Here is an 18,460-nt window from a genome sequence, read left to right on the forward strand (position 1 = left end):
GAGGAGGATGGTGAAGTAAAGGGAGGATAGATGAGATTAATTATAAAGAACCTGGAGAAAGTGGTGAGGATTTAAATGAGCAGCCGTTGACGTGTATGGAGTGCTGACGGGATCAGACTTATTTTTTAAAACGTAGGACTACCCTGTTGAGAACTGACTTCAGAGGACAAAGGTAGAAGGAAGTAAGCCAGTCAGGGTGCTATTGAAGTAATCTGCTACACAGAGGTGATGGTGGTTTGAACCAGGATGGTAGCAGTGCAGGTGGTACGGAGTGGTTGGATTCTGAACATCTTTGTAAGCTAGAGCTAACGAAATTTCCTGCAGGAATGAAGATGATGCCAGAGAAAGAGGAAAAGCAATGAAGACTTCGAAGTTTGGCCTGAAATGCTGCAAGGATAAAGTTGTTGTCGATTGAGATGACTATGGATGGAGGAAAGATCAGAAGCTTATTTTTTGGAAGTGCTGATTTCCAGATGTCTATTAGACATCGAGGTAGAAATGTCAAGAAAGCCTTGGGTACACACATCTGGAGTTCAGTAAAAGGGTCTGGGCTGGAAATACACATTTGGATGTGATTGCATGTAGACTGTATCTCAGGTCACAATGGCATCACCAAGAAAGTGAATAAAGGAGAGAATCAAGGACTGATCCCTGGGGTACTCCAACATTAAGATGTAGGAACCATCAAAAGAGACAGAAGAGGGAGTAACCAATAAAAGGGAAGGGCATGTTGTGTCTGGGAAGGAAATGAAAAAAGTATGCCATGGCGGAAAGAGTCATCAGTTGTCAAATGATATTCATTCAGTTTAGTGGAATGAAGATCCAGAATCTGACCACTGGGTTACACAATATGGAGGTCATTGGTTTTTCTTGACAAGAACAGCGTAAGTGGAATCATGGAGCTGAGTGTAGTGGGTTTTTTTTGTTTGTTTTTTTTAAAGATTCTATTTATTTATTCATGAGACACAGAGAGAGAGAGAGAGAGAGAGAGAGGCAGAGACACAGGCAGAGGGAGAAGCAGGCTCCGTGCAGGGAGCCCGACGTGGGACTCGATCCCGGGTCTTCAGGATCACACCCTGGGCTGAAGGCAGGTGCTAAACCACTGAGCCACCCGGGCTGCCCTAGTGGGGTGGTTTTTTTTTTTTTTTTTTTTTAAAGATTTTTAAAATTTATTTATTCATGAGAGATACAGAAAGAGAAGGAGGCAGAGACACAGGCAGAGGAAGAAGCAGGCTCCATGCACCGGGAGCCCAACGTGGGATTTGATCTCATGTCTCCAGGATCGCGCCCTGGGCCAAAGGCAGGCGCCAAACCGCTGCGCCACCCAGGGATCCCTAGTGGGGTGGTTTTAAGAGAGAATGTGAGGAGAGGATTTAGAGACGGTATAGACAGCTCTTTGAGCATTTTTAGTGCAAAAAGGAATAAAAAAGAATTTTGTGGTAACTAGGCAGAGGAAATGAATTCCAGAGAAGATTTACATGCCCATGGGAATAAGGCAGTAAAAAATAAAAGACTGATGATTTAGGGGAGACATGGCAAATTGCTAAGTAACGTCCTTGTGTAGGTGAGGGGGACAGGAGTCTGGTGCACAGAGGCTTTCAGGGGAGCACATATAATTCCTCTGATTCCAGGCAGAAAGGCAGGGTGTGTGGGCGCAGATGCTGGCAAGTCAATGCAGGGTTGGGGGTCAGTTGAAATTCCCTTCCAATTGATTCCATTTCTCCAGTGAAGTGGGAAGCTAGGTCATCAGCTCAGAGCGAAAGTGTGTGTGTAGGGGGGGTGTTAGAGGGGGGTGTTGAAGAGGAGGAAAAAGTGTAGAATGGGCACCTTACAGCCTGGGAGAGTGAATGGATTGGGGACACACAGTATGACTTCCTGGCAGCACCGTGAGGCCATTTGGGGACTATTGTCTTACATTCAGCAACCCGTGTGACAGTCAGCACCTGTTTTATGTTTCTCCAGCTGCCTTCAAGGGCGGGTGTGGGTAGGCAGAGAGGTGGATGTGACCAGAACATGATGAAGTGAGAGCTGGTAATGGAGATGAAGATGTGAGCAAGGGAGTGATTTTTTTTAAGATTTTATTTATTCATTTATGATAGACAGAGAGAGAGAGGCAGACACACAGGCAGAGGGAGAAGCAGGCTCCATGCACCGGGAGCCCGACGTGGGACTCGATCCCGGGACTCCAGGATCGCGCCCTGGGCCAAAGGCAGGCGCTAAACCACTGAGCCACCCAGGGATCCCCAAGGGAGTGATTATAATGACGGACCATGGACCCCAAGGTGAGTGTGGAGGACAGTGAGGACACATCAAGGGGGTGAAAGACAAGTTTGTAGTGTCATTGCCCTGAATGTTCTAGTGGACAAAAAGCAGAAGAGTGTTGTGCCTGAAGGCTGGCACTTACACTCCGTGGGCTGCCCACTAGTAAACTCTAGTTTACTCACCATAGTAGTCGAGAACTCACTCCTACTTGGTCGAGCTGGAGAACTTCCTGGGGGAGAAACAGAAATTAGCCTGAAGTGGGAAGGAAGACAGAGACGCCTCCCTGGACAGTAATAGCCCCAACAATTAGACAAGGTAATAAATGACTTTCCCAGGGCATGCAGGGAATGCAACAATGAGTTCCATCATCTGTGTTTTCTTAGGATAGCCCCTTACGACGCCTTCTGGTTCCGCACCCTAAGGCTCAGTGCTGACACTTCATATCGAATTGGGGCTGTCCCATGAAGGGTGGGATCAACACCACTTGGCCCAAAATGTGTTTGGAGGAGATAATGCAGCACGAACACCCAACTGTGGGGAGAGTTATTACTCACATAGTGAGGCTTCCTCGGGGGAACAGGCCCGCCACCCGAGCTGGGCTGAACGTGACAGGAGAGAAGCGAGGAGGGAGTGGCTTGTGTGTGTGGTTAGGAGGTAGGGTCGGAGTGAGGTGAGCTTCCCCCTGGCACCCAGAGAGGAAGGGTGCAGACTCCACAGAGGCTTGCCCAGATCAGATGTGAGGCAAAAAGGAGCAGGAGGGGTGAGGGCCTGAAAGCTGTCAGCTGTCAAACATCAAAAAATGCGGTCAAGTCTTTATTACGAGTATCTGTCACACATCTATAGGCAACAAGTTTGGCCTGTGCTGAAGATCTGAAGTTTTGGAGTCAGGCTGGCAGTTAAAGGCTGGCCCTTTAGCTGTGTGATTTTTTTTTTTTTTTGAATGATTTATTTATTTATTTGTTTAGCTGTGTGATTTTTTTTTTTTTTTAAGATTTTATTTATTCATGAGACACAGAGAGAGAGGCAGAGAGAGAAGCAGGCTCCATGCAGGGAGCCCGACGTGGGATTCGACCCCGGGTCTCCAGGATCAGGCCCTGGGCTGAAGGCGGCGCTAAACTTCTCAGCCACCCGAGCTGCCCATAGCTGTGTGATTCTTAATTACCTCTTTGACTTGGGGCAAATGAGGCAAATTGCTCAGTTTCTCTGCCGTGTCTGTTTCCTCGCCTGGCAAAGGGCCACCGAAGTACGCAACTCCGGGTGTTGCGAAGCATAATGATGTTGGTAAACGGCTTAGCGTGGCTCTGCGATTGAGCAAACCGCATACTAATTTCTGCAAAGTCTGTGATTGACGTTTCTAGTTCAGATATGCGTGTGTGATCCGCAGAGTTGAGCCGTGTCATCTTGCCAGTGGCTCTGAATATTTCTCGGTTATTTCTTTCCATTAATTTCGAAAGCATCACATATTCACTACGCAAAACCTTTCTCTCCCTTTACGCTCTCTTCTGTTGAAGTTAGTGAGGAAGCACAACTTAACACTGGAGAAATAAGGGAAGGAATCTGGATGGATCAGGCGGTGAAGTAAAGGGCTCTTTAATTTAGATACCGTTATTCATTTATCTCCAAGTTTCCATTCTTCGGAGACAGATTCTCTTTTATTTTTTTAATTTTTTTTTAGACAGATTCTCTTACATCAGAATTAAAATTAGAATAAGTTTAACTTAAAAAAATAAAAAAATAGAGTAAGTTTAAGTAAGTCTTGAGGAAGCGCAGCATGACATTTCGAGAGTGTTTATTGGCATCTCCTATATGCTCAACACTCGTTCATTCATCAAATAACTTGAGCAGCGACATTTCTTGACGCAACGGGACAGGCCCCAAGGATTGTGCCATGTGAACAAGCGGACATGGACTCTACTCTCATGGGACTTTGTAGTTCGGTGGGTTCTATGGATAATTGAACAATCCCATTGTCACGGTCAGGGTTTTTATTTTTTTATTTTTTTATTTTTATTTTTATTTTTTTAATTTAATTTTATTTTTTTTAATTTATTTTTTATTGGTGTTCAATTTACCAACATACAGAATAACCCCCAGTGCCCATCACCCACGGTCAGGGGTTTTTATTTGCAGAAGACAGAAACTAAGTCTGGTTGCCATCAGGGGAGGAGGCAATTTTGGAAGGATGCCGTGTGACCCGTGGATCACCACCGGGGAGCCGGAGAGCAATTGCACTTAGAGAGGGAGTTCCCTGGGGAGCCTCCGCTTCTGAGCTGGGTCAAAGCCGTTCAGGGCGGTCCTACTACTGCGGGGAGGTCGTGGCCACCACAGGACATTGGTGCGGCTGCTGCCCTGGGCTGCCCTGGCTCCTTCAGGGCCCTTGCTCTGTATTCATCCAGAAGCAGAAGCAGCCAACGGCTGCCCCACTGCCCACAGCCTTGCTGCCAAGTTGAGGAGCTCAAAAGAAGATATTTTGTTTTCTGTGCTGGGAAGTAGGACATGCCAGGCAACCAACTGAACAAATACAATTAACATCTACTACACGTGTAACTAAAAAGGCCTAACAATCAAGAGCACATGACGTTCTTGGTGATTCCCAGTCTTCTTCAGGGCTGGAACTGCTGGTGCCACTGCGTCTTGGGTTGGCGGCTTCATCCAGAGTGGTCCCCACGCCTCCGTCATTCCTGCCCCCCTCCCCATGTGGCCATATCTGTGTACCATCTGCATTTATAACCACGGTCTTTTACTTCATTTTTGGTTTTGTTTTTGTTTTTGTTGTTTTTGTTTTTTTTAGTCTTTTACTTCAGTACATTGACTTTACGGATTACTCCTGTAAAGGGAAAGTCAGCATCATTTGCCATAAAGAGAAGGTGAAGGTAAGAATAAATACAATGAAATGAAACCAAGCTATGAAGATCTAGCTGGAGGGTTTAGCTGGAGGTTCTGAGGCTGTGGCTCCCTCCCTTCCATCAGGTGTTGGGTGTTGAACACATGAGGGCACCAATCCGAGATTTCATACTTGACCTTATTAGAAAAATTAAGGGCAGCCCGGGTGGCTCAGCGGTTTAGCACCACCTTCAGCCCAGGGCCTGACCCTGGAGACCTGGAATCGAGTCCCACATCGGGCTCCCTGCATGGAGCCTGCTTCTCCCTCTGCCTGTGTCTCTGCCTCTCTCTTTCTCTCTGTGTCTCTCATGAATAAATAAATAAAATGTTTAAAAAAGAAAAATTAAAAGAGAATAGTAAACAGACAAATCTTTAAACTTGGTATTTGAGTGTTTTTCTGGGCACCATTTAAAATTAACTTCCATTCAGCCATTATAAACGACAAATACCCACCATTTGCTTCGACGTGGATGGAACTGGAGGGTATTATGCTGAGTGAAATAAGTCAATCGGAGAAGGACAAACATATGTTCTCATTCATTTGTGGAATATAAAAAAATAGTGAAAGGGAATAAAGGGTAAAGGAGGAAAAATGAGTGGGAAATATCAGAAAGAGAGACAGAACATGAGAGACTCCTAACTCTGGGAAACGAACCAGGGGTAGTGGCAAGGGAGGTGGATGGGGGGTGGGGGTGACTGGGTGACAGGCACTGAGGGGGGCACTTGATGGGATGAGCACTGGGTGTTATGCTATATGTTGGCAAATTGAACTCCAATAAAAAAAATTAAAAAAAAAAAAACCAGCAGACGCAGCTGCCAGGCCACTCAAAAAATATAAATAAATAAAAATAAAATTAACTTGCACACCACTACAAGTACATAATCTACGTTTTGGGTGATAAATATTAGAAAGAGCACGGGCTTAAAAATGGACAGGATTTGAGTTTGAATTTCAGCTCCTGCGTTTATTAGTCTTGTGATTTGAGGCACGCTACATGACCTCTCGGAGCTTCAGTATATCCACCCGTGACACGGAGGCAACAATGCCAAGCTTCTTGGTCGCGTTAAATAGATCAGTGCTTTCCAGACTATATTGTGTGTGCAAATTACCTGGGGATCTTGTTAAAATTGCAGATTCTGATTTGGTAGGTCTGGAGTGAGGCCTGAGATTCTGCATGGCTAATAAAATCTCAGGTGACGCTGATGCTGTCATCAAGGTTATAACTGGGGCGCTCTCAAGATGCTAGTCACCAGCAACATGTAGCTGTCGAGGCCTTGATGCGAGGCCTAGCACACCTAGGGAGTGGAAGGAAAATCTTTATTTAATTTCAATTAACTTTTGAACATTGCTGCTTGGCTAGTTATTGGCAAACAATCTCTAGTATACTCGAAACAGCTTGTAAGTCTATCTCTTCAGCTGTTAATTTTATGAAATGTAGTTAACTGAACATCTATTTCCAATAGAAAGTTAATGTCTGAATTGAGATAGGCTCCAAGTGTAAAATAAACAACACATTTTGAAGACTTAGTTTATAGGAGGGTGAATTTTTTTTAAATATTTTATTTATTTATTCGTGAAAGACACAGAGAGAGAGAGAGAGAGAGAGGCAGAGACACAGGCAGAGAGATACGCATGCAGGACTTGAACCCAGGATCCTGGGATCACACCTGAGCCGAAGGCAGATGCTCAACCGTGAGCCAGCCAGGTGTCCCAAAGACTTAGTTTAAACTAAGGTCAAATATCTTGTTAATAAATTTGCTATTGATTTCACGTTGAAATGATGATATTTTGGATATGTTGGGATAAAGGATTATTAAAATGAGTTTCATCTGTTTCTTCTTACTTCTTTTTGATGTAGTTACTAGAAAATCTGAATTTACCAAAGTGGCTCACATGATATGCCTATTGGGCAGTGTGGACACCGACCAGGGAGCACAGGGCCCGGCTCGCCAGCTCCTTCCTCCCGTCTCCACGGGGTGGGTGACCTCTGGGTGGAAAGAGGAAGTGAGGTGGTGGAAAGAGACAAGGTTTCTTCCTTCCCAGCAGGAGGCTGTAGCAAGAAGCCAACATTCACAGCAAGGTTCTGGGCTTCTCTGCGGCCTTCTTCTGCGGTGGGTTATTTCCACTACGATCCCAGGCAGGCTTCGCTTCTCACAGAGGTGAGAAAAGACCGTGTCAGCAGCCCCCAGCTCAGAGCTGGCTCTCCTAAGAAGATGCTCACTTTTCAAGAGTTAGGGGTGGTGGCCCAGAGCTCCACTTGACCCAACCTCCTCTGTGCCATTAAGGGGAGTTAATTAAAACAGTGTGGGCTCCTGTTCATGCGCCGCGTTATTTCCTGGTTGATTCAGCAGTTCCAAAGGAGGCTAGAAGTTTAATGAAAAGCAGTAAGGAAAACCTCGTTGGATTTGATGACGACCGAGAAACTAGCAAAAAGAAGTGGGTAGAAATGAAAGTCAGTTTTCTCATGTCATGAATTACGCTATGGTAACCTCCCTTCCCCCACTTTTGTGCAAAAAAAATTTTTTTAACCAATGCAGGCAAATATTTACATGTGGAATCAGACCTGGCAGTAAATTCAAAGAAAACTATCAAGGCCAGAAAAAGCTGCTTCTGTATCAGAGGCTTGGAGACTCCAAGTGTTAATTAACCTTTCTAAATAGGAACTGACAGCCGTAGATGGAAAATGTGGGGGTTGGGGTGGGGCAGAAACTAAAATGTTTTTTTAAAAGATTTATTTTAAAGATTTTTTATTTATTCATAGAGACAGAGAGAGAGAGAGGCAGAGACACAGGCAGAGAGAGAAGCAGGCTCCATGCAGGGAGCCCGTCGTGGGACTCGATCCTGGGTCTCCAGGATCACGCCCTGGGGCTGAAGGCTGGCGCTAAACCGCTGAGCCACCCGGGGCTGCCCCTAAAACGTTTTTGAAGAATGTTGGACTACAAAGTAAATAGCCCGAATAGAAAATATTAAATTAGACGCTGCCTCCACGTTCTGTAAAACCGAGCATGCCGTACAGCGCACTGTATAGTCCAAACGCTTGGGTAAAAGAAATCATGCAATAGGTTTAGTCTCCTGATGATTCGAACTTCATGGATCCGGTTATGTTGGCATAAGACAGAAAATTTATTTTTTGGATTGATGTTAGATCTCGGCATGAAGTTGTCGAGGTGGCAGTGGAGAAATGACTTGACAGATGTTTATCTTTAAGCTTTCTTGTGTTTCCTGTCACCAAGTCAGACCACGAGGCAATATTTACTAGGTAGATTATGCACTAAAGAGTAGAAGGGACATTCTAGATTTTGTAACCCCTACTCCCCATTTTTAAAAAAGATTTTATTCATTTATTCATGAGAGACACAGAGAGAGAGGCAGAGACACAAGCAGACACAGGCAGAGGGAGAAGCAGGCTCCCTGCGGGGGGCCCCGTGGGGGACTCGATCCCGGGACCCGGGGTCACGCCCGGTTAAGGCGGCGCCCCAGCGCGGGCCCCCGCCCCAGGGGAGAGGCTGTAAGAGAGCAGGACCCGCTGGAAGCCGCATCTCGAAGTCAGTGTTTCACTGTCCGTTTGTGACATCAGGCGTCCTCCGGTGCGTGTCGTGTGCACGCCTCCCCCGCGTACCGGGCGCGCAGTCCGGCACCCCGAAGGACCTCGTGCTTGCCCCGCTCATTCCAAGCCCCTCAAAGGGCGGCGACGGGAGCGCGGCGCTGGGGGGCGAGCTCGCTGGTCCCAGCAGGGCGGCCTGTGTGCGGGGCCGGCCCTCGCGGCGGCCTGAGGCTTCGTGGGGAGCCTGGCCCCGGGGGACGGGGGAGCCTGGCCTTCGGGGCGGCCTGGGCCTCTCTGGGGCTCGTGTCCCCCCGGCTCCGCTGCTCCGCGCCCCTTAACCCCGGCTTCCCGGCCCTCGCGTCCGCGCATCAGCACCCTGAGGCCTGTGTCCTCCAGAAAGCGGGTGTGTGCGCGCGTCTGTGTGTGCGCACGCGCGGGGGTGTGTGTGCACGGCTGTCCGAGCGCGCTTGCCTGTGTGCGCGCGTGGGTGCGTGTGTGTGTGCACGCGTCTGTGTGCGCGCGTGTGTGCCTGTGTGGGTGCGTGTGCCTCTGCGTGCACGTGTGTGCGCATGCGTGTGTGCACGTTCGTCGCGTGTGTGTGCGCGTGCGCGCGCGTGTTCCCCCGCAGCCGCCCAGCAGAGCCCGGCGCGAGGAGGTGGCGGTGCGGCCGCGGCGCGGCCCCGGGGTGACCCGAGGTGGAGGGGCGCTGGCCGCCGCGTGCTGCAGGCCCTGCCCCCCCCGCCCCCCCCCCGCCGCCGGCTCGGGGCTTCCGCACCGGCCCCTCAGGACCCCGAGGCGGGATCTGCCCCGAGCCGCCCGCCCGGCGCCCCCCAGGCCGACCGAGGACCCCCCACTCCCGCTCGGTGCCCCCGCCTCGGCCGCAGCGCGCACGGGAGGGAAGGCCTGGGCCCCGCTGCGACTCCGCGCCCTCAGGGCGCCCTCGACCCCGGGGTCCCCCCCTCCCCCCGCAGCTCGCCGGGCGCCTGGCATCGCGGGGCCGCGCCTCGGGCCTGCGTCGGTGGGGACGGCTCCGGCTTTACAGTCGGGCTGGCGGGGTTAGGGCGGGGTTAGGGCGGCGTCCGCGTCACCGCCCCTCGCCTCCCCTCCCTGACCGCGGCGGCCAGCGCCCCTCCACCTCGGGTCACCCGGGGCCGCGCCCGATGAACGTGCAGACGACAGATGGGCCCCGGGGGCGGCCTCGGCCCGGAGGGACCCGGGTCAGCGGGCTCGGGCCGCGTCGGCTCTGCCTGGGCCTCGGCGTCCCTCCGCGTCTCCCACGGATAAATGAGCAAAAGTAAAATGAAATACAAAGCGAAGCTATTTCTTGGGGGAAGGTCTCGTGGCAAGTCTAATCCCAAACCTCCCCGACGCGGCTGTTTCCAATCTGGCGGCACAAGGCCCCGTTCCCGAGGGAAGAGCCCAAACGCTGTCCTCTTACTGTCCCCGATTCATTCCATCCCGCCGTTTGCTATTTGTGTGAAGTCCCGTTCTGGAGAAGCTTGAAATTAGCGGGTAAATAAGTCACAGGTCCACATGCGGGCCTCTTATCCCGGGGCCTTGCCCCACAGGTGACCACAGGCCCCCCGAGTCCAAGGCACGAGCCCCTGAAACAGGAACCGGGCCCGACACACGGTACCTTTCAAGCGGTCTCTTTAGATCCGCCACGGGTATTGGAGCAACCCTGAGGCTTCGAAGTGCCTCGAATTTCTCGGGAGAGGCTAAAAACCCACATTTCGAAAGCCGTGAACTACACGTGGGAAGAGAGACGGATGGTTTGTTTGCTCCAAAGGTGACTAGTTCACACTAATCTCCTGTATTGACATCATGAAAAAGACATGATGAAACTCTGCAAGCCCAGGACTGCAGAGGAGAACACTTTACAGTTAGATTCAGCCTCAGCTTTGTTTGTGGCCAGAGCCCTGGGCCAGTCTGTCTCCCGAGGTCTTCGCTCACTCATCTAGACCCGAAGGAAAGATCCCACCGTCCGGCCCAACATGCTGGTGCCTCAGGGCCCTAGGATTTTAGAGGGGCCACCGGTTCCACACAAATGCCTCTGGGGCAAGGCGGGGGGGAGGGGAGTGAAAAAGACCAGAGTGAGAAGAGTTTTTCTTGAGCCTGGAGCCTGGTATCATCAAGCTTTCATTCTTTCACACTCAATAAGCAATAAAAATATTCCACTTTCGTCTTAGTTTTGCCATAAGAGAAACAGCGGTAAAGGGTCACCAATGCCAGTAAATGGCAGTGGTGGTTTTTTTTTTTTTCACATGGTCTCCAGAAAACATTGAATAATTGATGAGAAGAAGTATTTCTACAACACTTGAGACTCTGCTCAAATGCCATGTCCACTCAGAAAACTTCTCTAGACTTTCCAGCTCTTACTCCACCCCACAGATCTCAAGACTTGTCTGGGTCTCTCATAACAAGCACTTTGTGGTCTTCAACCCTGCACCCCCCCACCCAAGCTCCACAGGGCCCACCGTGGGGCCCCGAGATGAAGAATCCAGTCCAGGAAGTGGGCACGCAGAACAAAAAGAGTACACTCCCCTAGTTGAAGAACACTCAAGATGCTTTGTCCTGAATTTTAAGCAGCACATGTGACCTGGTCCATTCTGGTTTCAAGTTCAAGGGCATCAGGCCGGTCCTGTGGGTTACCAGCTAACATATCCTTCAAGAGCTGCTGGATCGCCTTGGACGCGGAAGTCCTGCGTTTCTGGGGGATATGCAACTCCATCACCATAGGGATGGGCGGGGACTGTGGCAAACTAGAGCGGGCAGGTAAAGCAGCAAACGGTTATATGGGACGCAGGGTCTACTGCTGCCTGATGCCAACAGTTTGGGTGCTTTTAGTGAAATTTAATGGTCAGGCAGGTAATCGATTAAAAACATTACACGACCCTCCCCCCCCCCACACACACAGGGGGCCGTCACCACTGGTCCAAGCACCTGGATGACCTGGATGGGTGGACCAGGGCTGCCAGGCCACCGACCTACTTCGCCTTCCTCAGTGCCCTGGGATCAATCAGCCCATGCTACAGAATTTGCTAATAACACCACTTTAATCAAAGTTCTTACTATCGTAACCCAGAGTATTTACCAAATTCTCTGTACACGCGGTGCTCTGTGCCCAGGACTTCGACTTTTCATCTCACTTTATTGTCACTAGAACCCTGAGGGACAGCTATTATTGTCCCAGTTTTACAGAGTGAAGTAATGCTCCTAGAGACCAGATAGCATGTCCTACTCACACAACTTAGTTTTCCTACACAACTGAGTCTAAAATAGTGACAGGGAAACGTTTACAAGAACACGCTGGATGAAAAAAAAAAAAAAGGCAGCTATATGAAGTGTATATGATTTTTAAACTTTTTTAAAACATTTTTAATGATTGACTATTCGAAGATATGCTATTATATACACAAAGAAGCTATTGTTAAACACTTGAATTGCTATTAAAATCATGTAGGGAATTTTTTTTTAAAAAAAAAAACAACAGGATTTCATTGTTTAGGATCAATTGATGGCCTACAATGTCCGTCACTTTATCAGATGCTGTCCTCAAAGGGGAGTCTGATTCATCATGTGTCTGGTATACATGTATTTTTTTTTTAAGATTTTATTTATTCATGAGAGACACACAGAGAGAGAGGCAGAGGCAGAGACAGAGGGAGAAGCAGGCTTCATGCGGGGAGCCCCATGCGGGACTCGATCCTGAGACTCCAGGATCACGCCCTGGGCCGAAGGCGGGCGCTAAACCGCTGAGCCACCCAGGGATCCCCCATATATACATGTATTTTTAAACATACACAGAGCTTCTTTGAATTTTAAGCAGGCACTCAGATCAGCTATGTGAATTTTTACAATATTTAAGCAACTACCCGTGAATCAGCAGCTAGGTCCCAAGTGACACCCTCAGCCTCCTGGGTGGCAAGAAGGTAGGCTCCCCAGATAGTTTAGTCTCAAGAACTGCACAGTGTCTAACCGTGGCCTGCTCAGCTAGACTAGAGACTCGGAGATCTACAAACTGAACTTTGAGAGCCATCCTGTTGGCAGGATATACTTCGGAGTCCCTCCGTGATCTATTTAGAGACGACGAAGGGTGCGCTCTGCATCCTTTCTCAGTATCCCACTTGTCACAGCAGTAGAATCCCAAAGAAGACAATTTCTAAACAGCTGCCACGCTGCAGACACAGACACGTAAGCCCATTAGAGGGAAAGCACCAAGAGTGATGATGCAACTTGAAACTAGATAATGTTCTTATCATTCAAGCTGGACCACTTCTGAGTGAAAGGGGGAGCTCTTACTACTGACAGCGGGGTGGCAGGCTCACCCACAGACCAACCCTGGGAGCCTGGGGTGCACAGACGGTCACCCTACTGTGAAGAACAGTGCTGCATGCTGGAGATGGCTGGGGGTGGAAAAGTCTGGAAAAGTCTGGCCAGGGAGCTTGGAGGCTTGGGGACATGCAAGCTCCCTTTAGGCATCTGGAAAGCTCCACGACGAACTGGTTTGATAGGATCTCAGTTCCTGGACACTTTGAGTGACTGGACCATGCTCAAGAGGCTTACCAGTCTGATGCACTGGTCTGTGCCTGGTTGCTGAGCAAGTCTGGATTCAAAACCCACATGATGCTAAGTAGCTGTGTGGCCATTGGCAAGTTCCTTAATCCTTTTTTTTTATAAAAGTGGGGGATAGAGTTTTAATGATTTACTGAGGTAATAAAGTGAGTGACCCAGAAGAGGGGCTCAATAAATATTGGTGTATGCACTGTAACTAATGCTGGGAATATTCAAGCATAGGAACAGACCACCAGTTGGGTAATGTTATGGGATCTTTTAGGGATTAACTAAATGGATGGATGGAGGCGACCTTTTTTGACTAACTTAACTTAGAAATTGTTCTTAGAAGCAGAAAAATTAGTATTTTTTGAGATATAAGGTGATTTTATGTAAAATCTTCAAAAATAATACTAAATGTATTATAATTTAATATTCATCATAAATGACATTTGCCTATGATACATGCTGTTTATTTTCAACTATGTAAGAAAAAAGCATAATGCACTAGAAATACATTTTAAAATGACATATTGCTTGATTTTGAGACTGTATCTACCAATATAGACTAGAAATCTCAAAAACAGGTAAGCAGTGTGACCTGATATCTGAAATCCTTTTATTTTGCTTTCACAAAACCAACTAGCTTATTTTAGAATGTTCTAATTTGTTTTTCAAATAATGAGATAAAGAAGTTTAGCTTATTAGTAAGCACATTTCAAAAAAAAAAAACTATTTCAGGTTTTTAAAGTAAATTTAAAAAACTAAATTGAATATAGCCTATATACCCTCTTAATGTTGAGTTTAAAGTATTAGAAACAACCTGATGTTTTAAGACCAAGTAAATAGACGCTGGTACTGAACATCATCTTAATGGGCCAATTTACACAATTATTATGTTTTTCATTAATTGCTTGCATTTTAGCATTGTAGTTCTCAATGCTTCCCTCTGCTTAGCCAGTAGTTCCCCAACTTTGGCTGCATATTAGAATCATCTGGGAAGATTAAAAAAAAATTCCCTATAGCCAGGCCACAATCTTGTCCATACTGCCTGGAGGGTAGTCAGGTACTGGTGTTTTTTAAATCGCCTCCGGTAACACCCCTGTGCAGCAGTTTGGGGAATAAGCATTTACCCCATGGTCCAGTATAGGGACACCGTTACGACCAGGAACAAAAGAAAGCGTTAAAACTAGGTGATAGTCCTACACCCTCAGAGCACCTGGTGGTGTTCAGCTGAATTAGTTTAAAAAGCCTGAGTGACTGGGTCACTAGCACACTCCCCTGGTCTCCACCTCCTGGATGTGCAAGAGGCAAGCAAGCTGCTTCTTTTTAAAGGGGAAAATGTTTCTGTGGACGACTAAAAACGCAGGGAAAAGAGGAAACAGAAGCAAACGCTTCTATGAGACAAATCTCCAGGGTAATCTTCATAAAGCCTTGGGTGTTTACAAACCAGCTGGGGCTTAAGGGTCCTTTCGACCTGGAGACTGTCTACTTAAACCAACTTATTGGGGAAGGCAGGAACAGGTCTTCACGGGACTGTTTCTGTTGCTATTGAGTGAAAAGTACCATCTAGCATTGCCCTTTGTAATGGTTAAAGTGCTTTTCCGTTTTCAAGTTCGCCTGAACATCCAAAGCTAGGCAGGAATTGTAATACAACTCTGTTGAGGAAAACGAAATTCCAAAGTAACAACTGATACTGGGACCCGAGCCCAGGTCTGCTGATTCACAGGCAAATGCTTTTGGACCTAAGGCTGCCTCTACCTAAAGAGAGACCCACTGTTTGAGCCTCAGCTCTGGGGTCCTGGGGGTGATCTTCCTCTGCAAATAGCACTTTTATCATTTCCCCCCTCTGCTGTGGGTTGTGTTGAGGGAGGCTGCGCGGTGCAGGCACTGTGCAGGGGTAGAAAGTGCAAGAGGCGCTAGGGATAAGAGGAGCTTCAAGGGGGGATTTACAGGACAGGGAAGAACAGAGAACACGTGTAGGAGCAGAGGAGGGGGGGCAGGTGACAACTATCTAAGACTGAGGAGTCGTTCAGGAGCAATAAAGAGCCATTCCAAAGTTCATCATCAACTTTTCTTGAAGGAAGGGATGATGTAGGCACGTGGTGATTTAGGAAGGTTTGGGTTACGTGTTGGATAGACTGGCGATGGGAGAGGTGGGAGGGATGCAGAGAGAACCACCGAGAAACCTAAGTGTATGCAATGCGTCTGAGGAAAAGAGGGAATAGACTAGGATAGTAAGAGTGAAAAAAATAAAGACCATCAAAAAGAGCACCTGGAACCAAGGAAGAATTATTTATAGCAAGAATAGGAAAGGTGGTAGGCCGCAATTCAACAAGACATCATCTACTTCTGGATCTGATGGCTATTTGTGTATAGAGTGAAGAACATTTTAAAAAATTGTTTTAGACTCTACACCCAATGTGGGGCTTGAACTCACGACCAAGAGTCACTCTACTGACAGCCTGTCAGGCACCCCAGGTGAAGACTTAATTAGTGATCCCTAAATGGCTGAAGGACTAAATTAAATGTACATGAAGCTATATATTAATATGTAGTATAAAGTGCAAAATAAGGCAAAAAGGTGGTTGGTAGACTGTCCTGCTTATGTCTTGTTTTTCAGTTTTGTTGTGAAATAGTGGCTTCCATAAAGGGGAAGGAAAGCGAATCATGGTCTTGGGCAACATTAAGCAGAGAAGGATTGAGAATAAACTAGATGATATAATTATTAGTCAAATAGAGGCTAGGACAATAGTTAAAAATAGATAGACGTAAGTAAACTCACTTTAGGACCCAAAACTAGTAACAAAAGCACCAGGAGAGGCAAGTAGCTGCTATAAAATATGTGAGAAAAACACAGGACTGATTGACCGTGAGAGGCAGGATGGGAAAGGAGTGTTCTAGAGTCAGACAAACCATCCCCTGAATCCTGGTTCTGAGAAAAATGCAAAGGTCTAGAGCAAATGCAATGAAGAATGGCCCTGAAGAGCAGGAGAGACCAACTAAAGGTTGGTTTGGACAGCAGCGAGGAAAGTCAGGAAATCATGTGAAGCTTGGTCACCAGTAGGTTGTGAGCACACTCTGAAACAGAGGACAGGTAGGTCAAAGGTGATTCAGATTTAGGTCCCCAGGTAGTGAAACGTCAAGGAGGCCAAGCCATCAGCGACAGAGCAGACGTGAGGGAGCCAGCTCGAGTGCTTTGGGGAGGATGAAATCCTCCTGAAGGGTAGGAGGCCAAAGACTGGAGGGTGATGGAGGAAATCCGAGAGACTAGCAATCCTGCCTATTAATATGAAGAAGTTGGGAGGTGTAAAGAGCTTTTAAAAGAGCCAGCGATAATCCTGGAGACCGAACAGCTGAGAAATGGGCATCTTTTATCTGTGACCATGTTGCTGAGTGACAGAGCAAAAAGCAGAGGCGACTGTGATCCACGTGGGAAACTGCATAGAGCCTAAAGCAAATCAGAGTAGGCGGGTTCCTCAGGTTGACTATGGAAATGACGCTAGTCTTGTGTCATCTCAAAGAGCGGGACATACAAGCATAAAGCTAAATGGATGAAGTGGTCCGTGGGCTCCTTAGAAAAGGGCTACCAAAAAAAAAAAAAAAAAAAAAAAAAAAGCAGAAAGAACTAAATTGGAACAAAATGAGTCTGAAAAGGTTAGCTTCCTAACTGGTTTCCTAACTACCAATCTCTCTCCCCCCGGAGCAGCCAATGATCCCTTCCGAGGTCAGATTATGTTGTTGCCCTGCTCAGGTCCTCCGGTGGCTTCCCGTTTCACTCAGCATAAAAGCCAGAATTGGGCAAGGTTTCCCAGGAGGTCTCTAAGCTGGTCTCCTTCCACTCTCCCGCGGGTTCACGGTCCTGCAGCTCGTGGCCTCCTCGAGTCCCTCAAACTTGCTAATAAGCAGGATTTACTGGAACCTCTCTCTGGAAGGCTCTTCCAGACAAGCAAGCAGCTGGTTCCTGCACTGCTTTCAGGTCTCTGCTGCCACGTCACCTTCTCTAACAGAATCTCCCTGACCACACGGACACAGCATCGTCCCCTATACCAGGTGGCCTTGGTCTTTATCCTACGAGAACATGAACTCCCTGAGACGAAGGACCTCGCTTGGTTCTCCCGAGTCCAGGACAGTATGAATTCCCCAGGCCGGGTTCCAAGTATTTGTTGACTGAAGAAATGGAGAACAGGAGATGGGAGATAAAAAGCAGGAAAGCAGCTGGCAGTTAGGTCATTTGGGGGGCAGATCAAAGGACCGGCAGTGGGGCAGCGTTCGAAGGAGCCCCCGAATCCAGAAATGTGGTGTGGCTGCACTTGTTCCCGTACCGCCTGCCTCCTCCCCATCACACTTGAGATGTCGAGAACTACACCAGCCTGAGTCTACAGCATCGAGAAAGCGAAAGATTAACAGACACATTCCCCCTCCTCAGAGGGTTTGAAGCTAAATGAAAAGAGCAGACTATGGTCAGAAGATTTCTAATACTAGATAAATTAGAAGCATCCTTATTTGAATTGCTAACCTCAGATACCACGGGTCTCCCTAAGGTCTCATTCTTACTTTTTTATGCTCATTCTCAAGCAATTCGTGAAGGTATGACTTAGACTAAATATTTATGATCTCAAAAGTGGCCTTACAGAAAGACTGCTTTAGTATCTCTTACCTTAAGATAAATGTTACCTTAGAGATTATACAAATCAGCGGGCATCTCCTTCTTAGACCATATAGGGGAGGCCAGCGGACTCTTCACAAACCATAAACATCGATGTGAAGTGGAACTAAAACAGTACTGAAATATCGGCTGCAGTTTTTACTTTAAACACTTGCACATTTCAAAAGGACCAGTTTTTCAAAAAGTGCAAAACAAGGTAGGTCTTATTCTTTCACAAATTTCAAGCAACACGCAGGCCATAGCCTCAATGTGATAAATTTATTTTCATTCCAAATTATTTAGGCAATAAAAGCAGTGACCCGTTAAATTCTTAGGTTATCGATGGAACTTAGAATAAACATACCTATCTTGGAAGTAATGAACCACAAAATTCTCTAGTCAGAGTACGCTAGGAAAAACCCCCTTCTGCTGCGTTTAACCTGGCCTCCTCAGTTACAGGCAGTCTAAGGAAAATGTGGGTTACCTAACTTAGTTGGGGACCCTGCATCTGTCTGAGCTCCTCCAGTAGATTCTTAAGATGATCTCTGAAGCATTTGATATGAGAAAA

Source organism: Canis lupus, chromosome 15 (assembly GCF_003254725.2).
Source record: "Canis lupus dingo isolate Sandy chromosome 15, ASM325472v2, whole genome shotgun sequence".
Lineage (NCBI taxonomy): Eukaryota > Metazoa > Chordata > Mammalia > Carnivora > Canidae > Canis > Canis lupus.